Source organism: Podarcis tiliguerta (assembly GCF_965153285.1).
Source record: "Podarcis tiliguerta genome assembly, chromosome: 17".
Classification (NCBI taxonomy): domain Eukaryota; kingdom Metazoa; phylum Chordata; class Lepidosauria; order Squamata; family Lacertidae; genus Podarcis; species Podarcis tiliguerta.
Genome location: NC_139550.1, coordinates 14,426,147 through 14,439,367, shown reverse-complemented (window position 1 = coordinate 14,439,367; position 13,221 = coordinate 14,426,147). Strand labels below are relative to the sequence as shown.

Sequence of the window (13,221 nt, the reverse complement as noted above, 5' to 3'; positions counted from 1 at the left end):
ACCCACAGCGCCACCCGCGTCCCATGCTGTATACCTAGCCCTTGATAAATGCTCAGTATCTACATTGAAAGGATTTCAGGACAAGAGCCTTTCTCAGTCCTACCTGGGAATGAAAGAGGTTGATGTTCTGGGTGAAAAAGATGTGATCTATCACCAAGTTATGGTGCTTCTCCAAAAAGAATAGTTCCCAGTCTGTGACTAAGGACTGCCTACTTCAACAGACCCTCCCAGTGTCCCTATTTTCCAGGAACAGTCCTGGATTTACAGAAGCCATCCTGATTTGATCCCAGAATATCCTGCCTTTCCTTGGGGCATCCCTAGTTTCATGAGAGAAATGTTGGAGGGTATGGAGTTATCTGATCCCCGAGCCAAGGAGGTGAGTAACTATACATCCTTTAGAAGACATCCGAAAGCAGCCCAGTACAGTGGTACCTCGGGTTACATACGCTTCAGGTTACAGATTCTGCTAACCCAGAAATAGTGCTTCAGGTTAAGAACTTTGCTTCAGGATGAGAATAGAAATCTTGCTACGGCGGCACAGCAACAGCAGGAGCCCCCATTAGCTAAAGTGGTGCTTCAGGTTAAGAACAGTTTCAGGTTAAGTATGGACCTCCAGAACGAATTAAGTACTTAACCCGAGGTACCACTGTATGGGGAAGTTTTTAATTATTAATGGTTTATTATGTTTTTATAACACGGGTGGCGCCGTGGTCTAAACCACAGAGCCTAGGGCTTGCCGATGAGAAGGTCTGGGATTCGAATCCCCATGACGGGGTGAGCTCCCGTTGCCCCTGCTCCTGCAAACCTAGCAGTTCGAAAGCACGCCAAAGTGCAAGTAGATAAATAGGTAGCGTTCCAGCGGGAAGGTAAATGGCGTTTCCGTGCGCTGCTCTGGTTCACCAGAAGCGGCTTAGTCATGCTGGCCACATGACCTGGAAGCTGTACGCCGGCTCCCTCGGCCAGTAAAGCGAGATCAGCGCTGCAACCCCAGAGTTATCCGTGACTGGACTTAACGGTCAGAGGTCCCTTTACCTTTTGCCTATGTTTTTATATGTGTTGGAAGCCGCCCAGAGTGGCTGGGGTAAGCCAGTCAGATGGGTGGGTAACAAATTATTATTGAATAGGACATCCCTAGTTTCTCTGGAGAAATGTTGGAGGGTATGTTTCAAGCCTTGGGATTCCTATTGGTTCAGACTGTAAAGTCCTGTGCAGGTGATTGGTTGCAAGGTGAAGTGTAGGTGGGTTCCCACAAGGCAAGACACAGTGATAACAGCAAGAACCTTTATTGAACTACATAACTGGGTAACAGGGGCAAAGCAACTGCTTAAATACATTTGTGAAAGCCTGGACGACTTCCACTCCCAACGTGATTGGCTGTCTTAACTTCCAAGCTGCGAATCATGACTCAGAGTTCAAGGGCCAATGGCAGAGGCCCACATCCTGGAATGTTCTGTGATTGGACATCATGTATCAAATCAGAACACAGGAGCTCAGACTCCTTAGTCCAGACTCAAGCTCAGGCAAACACAGACCACTGAATACATCACTCAAGGACAATCAATATTATGACCACCCCTGACCTCCACACATTGATTGGCTGTTCTGCACAGGAGCTGCAGAAAACAGGTTGCACACAAATTGTGTAGGCATGGTTTCTGTACAGGAGAGCCCATCCTCACATCAGGAGCATGGCCAGCCTGCCTTATCCTTTGAAACATTGATGAATTCCACGTTTAGCCATTGGCCCAAGGGTATGAGAACCTGGCATAGCTCTGATAACATCCATATTGTCTCCCTCCTCCCTGTAAAATCAGCATTATGCCTCACTGAAGACATATCTTGATAAGCCGCCGTAAATCAACACTGTCACAAGGAAGGAAACAGCTGCAGTTGCTAAGAGCAAAACACTTTTCTCAGAGGTTCCACGCAGACTCTTCATTTGTCACCAGGACTTAAGTCAATACTTATTGTTTTCGCCCATCTCTGATAGTTTAGCACTGTCACTGTTGTCAATTTTGTTTTGTTTAGAGCTCTTGGCAAAGTATCTCTCACATATACACATATCAATATTTCTCTCTGTTTAGAATTTATGCTGCCTGCACCGTCTTCCTTGCTTCACACCCACAGGCATATAAAAATTCTCCAACAATACTTAAGGCATGACAACGATGACTTTCCATCAACCAACAGCAGTGCGCAAAAGATATCTTAATCACTTCTAAGGAAAGATGAACAAAAAACAAGGGAAGTTGAATAAATCAAGGGAGGGATCAAGGAGAGAATAATAAAAAAAGAATAACTAGCACAGTATTGTGGCTAAGCAAGAGTTCTGTGAACCACAAAACCACTGGGCTCAAATCTTAACTCACCCATAAACTTACTAGATAGCATTAAGCAAACCACTCAACCTCAGCCCCAGTCTTTTAAATGGTCTTAATTCTACTAATCTCCTTTACAGGTTGCTTAAGAAGGATTTAATTAATTTCTATAGCACTCTTCAGTAAGCATTGCTAGAGAAGTTCATGTAGAATAATTGTAGAGTTGGAAAGAACTCCCAAGTCCATCTCCCTACAGAGCAGAGTGGGGGGGGGGATGTGTATTTTGCTAGGCTACCCCATTGCTGGAGGCTTAGATACTAAGTCTGTTGCTGTTATAAACAGCAGGTGCACTGAGGTGAGTTCCACTGATCCAGTGGAGGAGATGTGCCAGATGCGCAGATCAGGAGGAGCTACAAAGGGTGACATGCCCACCAGGTATGCTCAGGAGTTTGCTAACACAGCTGTTGCAGATTTAGCTGTGGTTAGTGGCTTGACACAGATCTTGGAACCCAGAGTCTTAAAAGGGGTACAGGGTTTGTCCTTGAAGGACAAGAGACCACGCCCAAAGGCTGTAAGGGTATACACTGTTTTCTTGGAGAAGGAAGCCAGACCACGTCCAGAGGCTGTGTGTGTCAACACTGATTGCTCAGAGGGGAACGAGGCTAGGGTTTGAGTCCCAGCAAAGCCAGGTGTGAGACTTCCTGATAGTCAGAAGGGTTATGATGCCAAGACTAGTCAGAAGTGCAAGACGGTAAGGCCTAAGGCCAATCCAGTTGCAGGTAATTCCAAGGGTGGAACGGGTGATACAGAGGTATACTGTGTGCATTGCATCTGTATGGTGGTGGTTGTTACACTGATGACTGCAACACAAGTCATGAATTGGGGGAGGATGTTAGAATTCCTGCTCCATGACTGCAATCATGGGATTTTTGTCTATCACATGACGGTATATGTTTTGACTCCACAAAGTGGGAAGTGACGGAGACAGATGTTTGTGCTACTGTGTTCCCTGAAGGACTGTTGTCCTTTGTTTTTTCTCTTTGGTGTCTGATGCTGGAGAGAGAGGGAGCCATGTTGTAGTGCTCTCTGTGTGTTTATATGTAAATAAAGATTAGTCAAAATGCTGGGTTGCTGAGGTCTGTCATGTGAACTGTGCAGACTCTGCAGATCCCTAAGTGTGCTGATGTCTGTTGGCATCGGTCGCTGTGATGTTCGGGCAGAAGAAAGCTTCTGAAGCTCCCAAATGATTGACCAGGAGGGAGAGAACATGCCAGTTGGGCATTGTCTCTGCCACAGTCCTACTCGAGTGTAGGCTGAACTCCTGACAGGAATCCTGCCCACCTCTGTCTCTGGGTTGGCTCGAACCACCAACCTTCTGGTTAACAACAGCGTAAAATAAAGATAAACCAATGCATGAAGTTCACTGGGCTCTCTCTTCAAGTCCCCTGCAATTGGTTGCACTCTCATGATTACTCCAGCCATGTAAGAGCTCCTTGTGGAAATACAGCTGCCCTCTCAGCTACTGGGTTCCTCCCAGGATTAGGAATCAGTGCAATAATGTATATATATGTGATTTCCTTGTGGGGTATGTAGGTTTATCAAGCAATGAGCATAGCTGGAAGCCTGGAGGATAAATTGACAAGCAAAGTTACTTCTGCCTAAACAGACCTTCTCATCCTTTGCTAGTCTTTCCACTTAGAATCACAGAATTTCAGAGCTGGAAGGGACCACTTGGGTCATCTAGTCCAACCCCCTTATGCCATGTACTTTAGATTTGACAATCTCCTTTCATGGAGGTGATGGGTAGAGTCAGCTAGGTTTTAATTTCTTTTGAAAAGTGAAATAAAATAAATTTGTGTGGCTACTGACCATGCTCAGTCCCCATTTGGCTGAAGGATTTTTGGAGGAGGGTACTGGGTTGTTCAGGGACGTGGGCGGCACTGTGGTCTAAACCACTGAGCCTAGGGCTTGCCAATCAGAAAGTCGGTGGTTCAAATCCCCGCGATGGGGTGAGCTCCTGTTGTTCGGTCCCTGCTCCTGCCAACCTAGCAGTTCAAAAGCACATCAAAGTGCAAGTAGATAAATAGGTACCGCTCTGGTGGGAAGGTAAATGGCATTTCCATGCGCTGCTCTGGTTCGCCAGAAGCAGCTTAGTCATGCTGTTTGCGGACAAACGGCGACTCCCTCGGCCTATAGAGAGATGAGCACCGCAACCCCAGAGTCGTCCACGACTGGACCTAACAGTCAGGGGTCCCTTTACCTTTATTGGGTTGTTCTTGTTTTTTTGAGACTTAATGCTGATACCTCTCTGTTCCTCAGCAGCCCTGCTTGGGCTAAATCAATTCTGTTGTCACTCATCACCTCAGTTCACTGTTAAAAAGGAGAGATGACTGGAGTTACTCAGAATCCAGCCCTCTGTTAATAACCACCCAACTCACAATCGATGAGTTGTGCCATGCTCCATAATTTGCGGCACTATATATAAAGTCATTATTATAATAATGTTCTCTCTAGCTAAACTGAAGTAACGTGCTCTCGTATCAGAGGCAGAGAGATCCTCCAGGAGATGCTTGCGAATAGATTTCAGGGAGGAGCACAACATCTGAGCATGTCTCTGCCATAAGAATGTTTTATAATCCAATTTCAAGAGAATAGTTCTGCTTAGAACAGTGACACGTTGGCACAATGCTAAAGCCAAGTGATATTTTTTTTTACCCTCCCCCCTCACAGCTGTTGCCATGGCAACATCTTTGGCTGAGAAATTGGGAAAACCCAGCTGTAGGCTGAGCCGCAGCACACAATCAATAATGGGAAAAATAAATCAGAAAATTAAGCTGGTAGATCCTTAGCAAGTAAACGGGGCCCTCTGAAGTGCACCTTCACAAGGGAAATGTGTTTGTGCAAGAAAGATTAGAAAAATTTCCTCAAAATGGGAGGAGCTATATCTGTCAGAGGAACAATTATATTAAGGAGTCTAGATTAAAAGCTTACATTTGCTACGTTGTGTTTTACCAACACACATATGCACATACAAATCATGCTCCACAACAATGTTTCCCAAACTTGGGTCTCCAGCTGTTTTTGGACTGCAATTCCTATCATCCCTAACTACTGGCCCTGCTAGCTACGGATGATGGGAGTTGTAGTCCAAAAACAGCTGGAAACCCAAGTTTAGGAAGCTTTACAGTGCTTCCTCTGGGCTTCCCATGGGCTTCCCATGTCATGGGCTTCCCATGTCATGTCTGGCCCTAGGTGGACAACATTGGTTAGTGACACCATAGACTCTGCCTTGAAAAGTTGTTGGAATTTGTTCCTCATTTCGTTAAGTCGTTTGTGGCATGGCATTGCTGTGCTCTATGTAACAATGCGGCCATCTTATTTCCTGCAACCACAAGAGGTCAATCTTTGTTTTTCCAGTTTAGAGAGATAGTAGCGAGCCAAGGCCCCAATACACACAACATTTTTTGTCTCTTAGGCCTATCCAGCCAACACTAAGAAGATGTGCAGTGTGAACCTCACCATTTATTACTCAGAAGTAATTCTAGCAAAGCTCCATGAGAACCATTGCCTAGCAGGTGAGTTTAGGGTTGTAACTATGGTACTGTGGAAAAGATCCTAATGACTTGTTTTGATTTTACTAACTGCCATGGAAAGCTCTGTAACCTGAAAGGTAGGATCAAAATATTTTTTAAAAAAAATACATAAGTGGAAAATAAGGAAATAATTATACCATCAGTGGGCACATCACATCTATAAGCCACCTTCTATGTTTCTCCTTTCTCTTCTGATCTCCTAGATCTCTTAGCAGTTTGAAGGAATCCTTATATATACCTGGTAATAAAGGTAATGCGGGCCCATTCTCATTTATTTTCAAAAATTGGGAGCCAAGGTGGTGTAGTGGTTCGGGTGCTGAACTAGGACCTAGGAAACCAGAGGTCAAGTTGTCACAGGCATGATACTTCTTGTGTGACCTGGGGCCAGTCACAGCTTCTTAACCTACCTCACAGGTTGTGTGGATAACAATGAGAAAGAAAAAGTCTTGGAAACCAAGCCTTACAATGAATGCTTCAAGGAGTACGTTTAGCTTGGAAAAGAGGAGACTGAGAGGAGATATGATAGCCATCTTCAAATATCTAAAGGCTGTCACATGGAAGATGGAGCAAGATTGTTTTCTCCTGTTCTGGAGGGTAGGGCTCGAACCAATGGCTTCAAGTTACAAAAAAGGAGATTCCAACTAAACATGCAGAAAAACCTTTAGATAGTAAGAGCTGTTTGGCAGTGGAACAGCCTCCCTCAGGAGGTTATGGACTCTCCTTCCTTGGAGGTATTTAAGCAGAGGTTGGGTGGCCATCTGTCATGGATGCTTTAGCTGAGATTGGGGGGTGGACTAGATGACCCTTCCAGTTCTATGAAGAGGAAGAGGAGGAGGAGGAAGACCATGTACTGTGGGCTCATTGAAGGGAAGGTGGGAAATAAATACAAGGAACAAATAGTAATAAATAACAATGTGGTAAAAGGTAAAGGGACCCCTGACCGTTAGGTCCAGTTGCGGAAGACTCTGGGGTTGCGGCGCTCATCTCGCTTTACTGGCCGAGGGAGCTGGCGTACAGCTTCCGGGTCATGTGGCCAGCATGACTAAGCCGCTTCTGACGAACCAGAGCAGCGCACAGAAACGCCGTTTACCTTCCCGCCAGAGCGGTACCTATTTATCTACTTGCACTTTGATGTGCTTTCGAACTGCTAGGTTGGCAGGTGCAGGGACTGAGGAACGGGAGCTCAATCCATCGCGGGGATTCAAACCACCAACCTTCTGATAGGCAAGTCCTAGGCTCTGTGGTTTAACCCACAGCACCACCCGTGTCCCTTCAATGTGGATGTTGCTCTTATTTGCCACATTCCCCGTTTCACAGCATCACCCGTTAGCAGTGGTTGCTACAGAATGCAAATGTGTACAGTGTCCTGCATTCTTATTTGCTTTTCAATTCAAGTTCTCTGTGACACGGCCAGGCCCCATTTACATAACGGCTGTGGAAAGAACATTCGTCCAAATTAATTATGTTTGCTTTCAGTCAGGAGAAGACACCGGCAGAGGAGTTCTTCCTTGTAAGATGTTTATCACTCAACCTTCAGCCGTAACCTTGAGCATGGATTTGATTTAGATTACAGTACAGGCTGCCTTTCAAGGAGTGCCATAAACAGGCCACAGCCACAAGCCAATGCACTCACTTATTCTGGAACAAGGGCTATTGAACTTAGCAGGTCTTACTTACAAATAGACTGGCATTTGTTTGATCCTAAGGAAACCTGCTTGGAAGTAAAACACATTATGACTGATGGAGTTTATCCCCAAGTAGTCTTAGTTGCACTTCCTTGGAAAAGGTTGTCAGGAGTTCAGCCTACACTCAAGTAGGACCCTGGCAGAGACACATGCCCGACTGACATGTTCTCTCCCTCCTGGTCGATCGTTCGGGAGCTTCATAAGCTTTCTTCAGCCTGAACATCACAGCGACCAATGCCAACCAACACCGGCACACTTAGGAATCCGCAGAGTTCGCGCATCAAGTGCATGACAGATCTCAGCAACTCGGCATTTTGGCTAATCTACTTTATTTACATATAATCACACACGGAGCATTGCAACATGGCTCCCTCTCTCTCTAGCATCAAACAGCAGAGAGAGAAAGGACAATAGTCCCACTTCATGGAACACAGTAACACAAACGTTCTGTTTCCTTCACTTCGCACTCTGTGGAGTCAAAACACATACCGTCATGTGAAAGACAACAATCCTATGACTGCAATCATGGAGCAGGAATTCTAACAAAGGTCATTGTCTCCAATCACCTGTGCAACACATTTTTCTCACAAAGTAGTATTTCCTTCCTCGTCAACAAGGCTTTCCCCAATCCTGTAACTACTTTATTACTGCCTGATAATATATACGCTTGAAAGTGGAATAGTAGAAAGTGGAATACCTCAGAAGCTGAAGTACTGCCTGTGGTTTTTGGATGAATCGTCTACATAGCTCCTTGCCTCTAAACCAGGACTGGGAGAACCATAATAAATTGGGCAAGAAAAGCAGTTGGGTGCAAGTGACTTTCTGTACAGGCTTCAGAATTAGGTCTCTCCCCCCCCCCCCTTTACATAGAATTCTAATCAACTTTTCTCTGACATTTTGTATCCTCAGACCTGGTTATATTGGGTTTAGTACAATCCTAATAGTGACACCCCCCCCCCAACACTGCAAAAGATCTTTGTGAACAGAAACAGGGTGGGGTGGGGGAATAGGAGTTTAATAGAGATAGTACTGAGATTCTCCTTACCTGAATTTTGGCCCAATGCCAGTTGCTGCCCCTTGTGTGATCAGCTATTGTGTGAGTCAGCTATTGAACTCATGCCTGCCAACATTCCTCTGATGGACATAAGGACATTTCTCACTCCCCCTTCACCCAACTTGCCCTCCTTGACTCCCCATTTTTGCTTCCCCCCGAGCATTTCCTATCAGAAGAGCAATGTCCAGCCACTTATGATTGATGGGGTCTGTGTGGAGAGGGTAACAACGTTCAGATTTTTGGGCATTGAATTACAAGAGGATCTGTCCTGGAGTGTCAACACAAGGGGGCTTGTGAAGAAGGCGCAGCAGAGACTGTATTTTTTGAGAATACTAAGGAAAAACCATCTTCCGCAGAAACTGCTGCTTGCCTTCTATCACTGTGCCATTGAGAGCGTGCTTACTTATGGCTTATGTGTGTGGTACGGAAGCTGTACCACCCAGGACAGGATGGGGTTGCGCAGGGTTGTTAAGGCAGCAGAGAGCATTGTTGGCTGCCCACTCTCCACCTTAGAGCAGATTTATGCCACAAGGTGCCATAGGAAGGCACTGGACATAGTAAAAGATCCATCACATCCTGGTCACTGTCTCTTCGAGCTCTTGCCGTCGGGACGGAGATACAGGACGATGAAGACAAGAACGAGCCGTCTTAAGAACAGCTTCTTCTCCAGAGCGATCTCGGCCCTGAATGGGAAGCCCGGACTTTGAAAGTCATCTAATCTCCCTTGCTGTATTTTACTATATTTTTTAATTAGTGTTTTTATGGAGCAGCCAAGTAATTTCGTTGTCCCCGAAGGGGGCAATGACAATAAAGATATTATTATTATTATTGTTATTATTATTATTATTATTATTATTATTATTAGAAGAGCAAATGCCACCATAGCTTCAGCAATGGGACACAGCACACATGGCCTCCACCGTCCTAAGAAAAGCCCATAATGCCGATTTTATATTATTATATTCTTTGGTCAATTTACAAAAAGAAAAACACACACCAGTAAATAAAATTTAGAAAGGGGCAAGTTTAGATGCAGATGCACAAAGTTGTTTTTTTTGTAAAAAAAATAAAAAATAAATCAAGGCTTCTTCAGTTCATTAATTGCTTCTTTTCCCCCTCTAAATATCCAATGGACATCTGTGCTTAATGCACTTTAGAAAAGCAATCTTGTTGTGGTCATATGTTTGACTGGATCAAGATATTTGTATATGCTGTTTTTACCCATGCAAAGGTACACTTGTATGCACTGATAATACACTTCAAAAGAACAAATTGCATGCGATTAAGGTCGTATTAAGAGCCTTTCATGTGGTGGCAGGTGCAAATTGGTAAAACACTGCACAAAAGTAGTCATGGTGCAGTCATACATTTTCACCATCAGATCAGGATAGCTTTTTTGTGGTCAATACACACAAGTATACGTTGGTAATGTAGTGGAATGAAAAGATGCAGATGAGAAAACTATGCTCCAGTTCTGAAATCAATTGGAGAAATTGTCCTCTTGGACCAGAATTCAAGAAGATGGAAAGCAAACAGTGAGCCAGAAAAAACAAGGTAATGAAACAGTGGGAATTCTGTTATCCTGGATATTAACAGTATATCAGGGAATTCATGGCAAAGTCAATTACATTCTCCAGATGATTAAGAATCCCATTTTAATTAAAAACAAATAAATAAACAGCAAACTTCCTGCAGTGATATGTCATCCTAACAGCTAAATTCTAAATGGCAGCCCCAAATGGGCTTCCGGGAAGCAGGTAAGGGACTTTTCCCACTCTTCATACCTCCTGCTTGCTTTGATCTACCATGCCCTCCCAGTCCTGACTTTTCCAGAGAGCAAGGAATTAAGGTTTTGATTTTTAAAAATAATAATGGTAATAAGAAAATCTGCCTCCAACTTCCAAGTGATGAAGCAGCTTGAATTGAATCACTGAATTAACAGTAACTATATAAGCACAGGCACTTTTATGCTGCCCCTGCTAATTGCACGGATTTCTATTTAATTATGCACTTTATCGCTGCCTACAAGAGGTGAGAAGCAGTCAGTGCCTGTCTCTCATCTGCTCCTTTGACATGCTTGGCTATTGTTCTCGCATTATCTGCTTTCCTTTAAAGTACATCCCATTTGTAGAAATGAGGCGATTTATATGAAAAGGCAATGGATCCCCCCCTCTCCCCATATGAAGTGTATTGACTGCAGATGAGGTGCAGGGTTCTTAGTGAGTGGCTTTTACAGCACTTGGGCATATTTGAACAAAGACCATTCAGAGTCCAGATAATCGGATCCTCTTCAAGGAGAGTACACATTGCGCTTGGGCCCCTAGGCATCTCCCACCTCCTGGTGTGGGCAGGGCTATGCCCTGCTCCACTCTGGTAGGTCGTTTTGCAGTCACTGAGTCCCTAAAGCCAATGGCTTGGCTTGGGGGGGTGGCTGCGAAACATTCAATGTTTGCCTTCGCACAACAGATCACCTGCCCACCCACCCACCCCCTTTATTTGGTGTGTTGGCCTTGCTATGGACGTTGTTGGTTGCCTGTTTTGCAATGGAAGCCTGGTAGGAATTTTTCCATCTGGCAGATTGACAGAGCCATTTGGTTTTCGCTTACTGCGTAGCAATCGTCACAACTTTGTAAGGTTTGGCGGTTAGGCATTGGATCAGCAATGTGTGGGGAGGGGAGGTGTGGCCATCACCTGCCCCCTCCAAGCTCAAGGGTATTCCGTTAAAGGAATCAGGGGTTGGCCTGGGTCTTGTCCGAAACCCCACAGTAGGGGCTAGGGCCATACTAGGACCCCCTGGGGGCACCGGGGGGGCTCCCTCTGGTGGTGTTTCACCCTTTTATCAGATTCCCCGCGATGCAGATGGAAGTCTGATATATTTGGATGATTCCAATGCCTAAGCCAATACCACTCACATTCTGTATTCAATAAAGTTGTGGCCTAAATTTTGCCCAGTAACTTGAACTAAAATCCCATGTCACTGTGTCTTAATTTTTGTGGGGTGGCTGGGATCTTGAAGTGCAATTTGGGCTTAGTAAGACAAACACAGCAACTGGTAGAAAGTAGCATATTTATATGGCGAGGAGATGCGCTGTGCGGACATCCCTGGCTCACAACACACCAAACTGAATCATTAAGCCCACCAGCTACATATTGTGGCCTGCTAGGTGCTAGACTCCCTAGTTTTGCACCTCTAAGGTGGTGGGGATGAAATCCAGGAAGCTTCTCAAGCTCCTGTTAGACCACCACCCATGGCTAATGGGCTGCATTAGGCCTATACAGGTCATGAGTTGTGCAAGCCTAGCCTTGATAAGTTGGACAGGAAGAATGAGGAAAGGTCATTTCCATCTGTTCCTCCATCTTGTGAGCCACGCTCTCCATATTTCCCAGACACACTGAGGTGGAAAACCTAACCCAAACCCTCGACATTTATCAAGTGAAAATAAGGACATTATACTCTACATAGGAAGATTCTCCCACATTTGCATGTATCTGCATATACATCGGTCTCCTTGTGCCAATTACAACCTCTCCGCCAAAACTACCTCACAGATTGTTTTTTTAAAAATAATATTTATTAGAAGTTTAAAAGTTACAGAAAAAAAGCAAAAAAAGAGAAAAAAGGAAAAAAGGAAAAAAGAATAAACAATACAAATCAATACATAAAAAGAAAAAAACACAGTACATCAAAACACATACAGAAATAAAAGCAATTAAAAACAAATCCAATATTTATAATTATCTTTCATTAACTTATTTCCTCGACCTCCTCACACCTCCCTTTTTTGTATTCCAGTTATTAACTATATCAGGTAATCCTTTCCATCTTTCACTGCTTTCTGTCATTTAATTATCTTAATTTATTTTAACCTTATCTTACCATCAAAACTTTAAAATTTATTTATACTTAACTCCTTTACCTCACAGATTGTTGTAAAGTAGAACTGTGTGAGGGAAGCGATCGTGTAAACACCTTCGACAGATAAATGGAGTGAAACAAAATTTTAGCTGTAGTCGCTTTCAGGGGAAAAGGCAGAAAATACGAATACTGGAAACTGAGAAAATAATCAGGAACAAAGCAGACAGTAAATTCTATTGAGCTAGGTATCATCCATGCCCTGGAGTAGTTTCACACTTAAAAAGTGCCCTGTACCCTTGGCCTACCTGGCAGCAAGTCAGTATATCAGGTCCAAAGTCCAGGGGTTAGTCCACACAAGCAAAGTCCAAAGATCAGGAAAGGCAGTCCAGGGTAAATCCAGATAAACCAAGTCTGAAGTCTAGCAGTAGGGATACAGTCCAGAGTCAAGCCTGGAACACAGTCCCACAGAGGTCCAGGTGCATCCCAGCTTCCCTTTTGTACTTTGCATGCTGATTGCCGCATCTGGGCTTGATGAGGAGTGAGGCCCTCACCTGTCCTGAGCTTCCTCCAGCCAAGGAATCACACACCTTGCCCCAGAGCTAATGAGCCCCACCTGGCCAGCAATATGCAAACACGCCAAGCCTTCTAATAATCCACCACATTTTCCATTGTGGCCTTTGGAACCAAAGACATGAGCTATGCCTCTTAGTTAGAA

The 13,221-nt window shown here is 44.4% G+C and overlaps 1 protein-coding gene across 1 annotated transcript in view; it reads left to right on the top strand.

The window, feature by feature from the left end:
* The first annotated feature begins 245 nt into the window (after nucleotides 1-245).
* The window catches only part of PLPPR1 (phospholipid phosphatase related 1), a 152,918-nt gene continuing 139,942 nt past the window's right edge, over nucleotides 246-13,221 (top strand). Inside the window, exon 1 of the mRNA XM_083420542.1 lies at nucleotides 246-376. The gene's annotated coding sequence lies outside the window, so the exon portion shown is untranslated. The remainder of the gene's footprint in view (nucleotides 377-13,221) is intronic.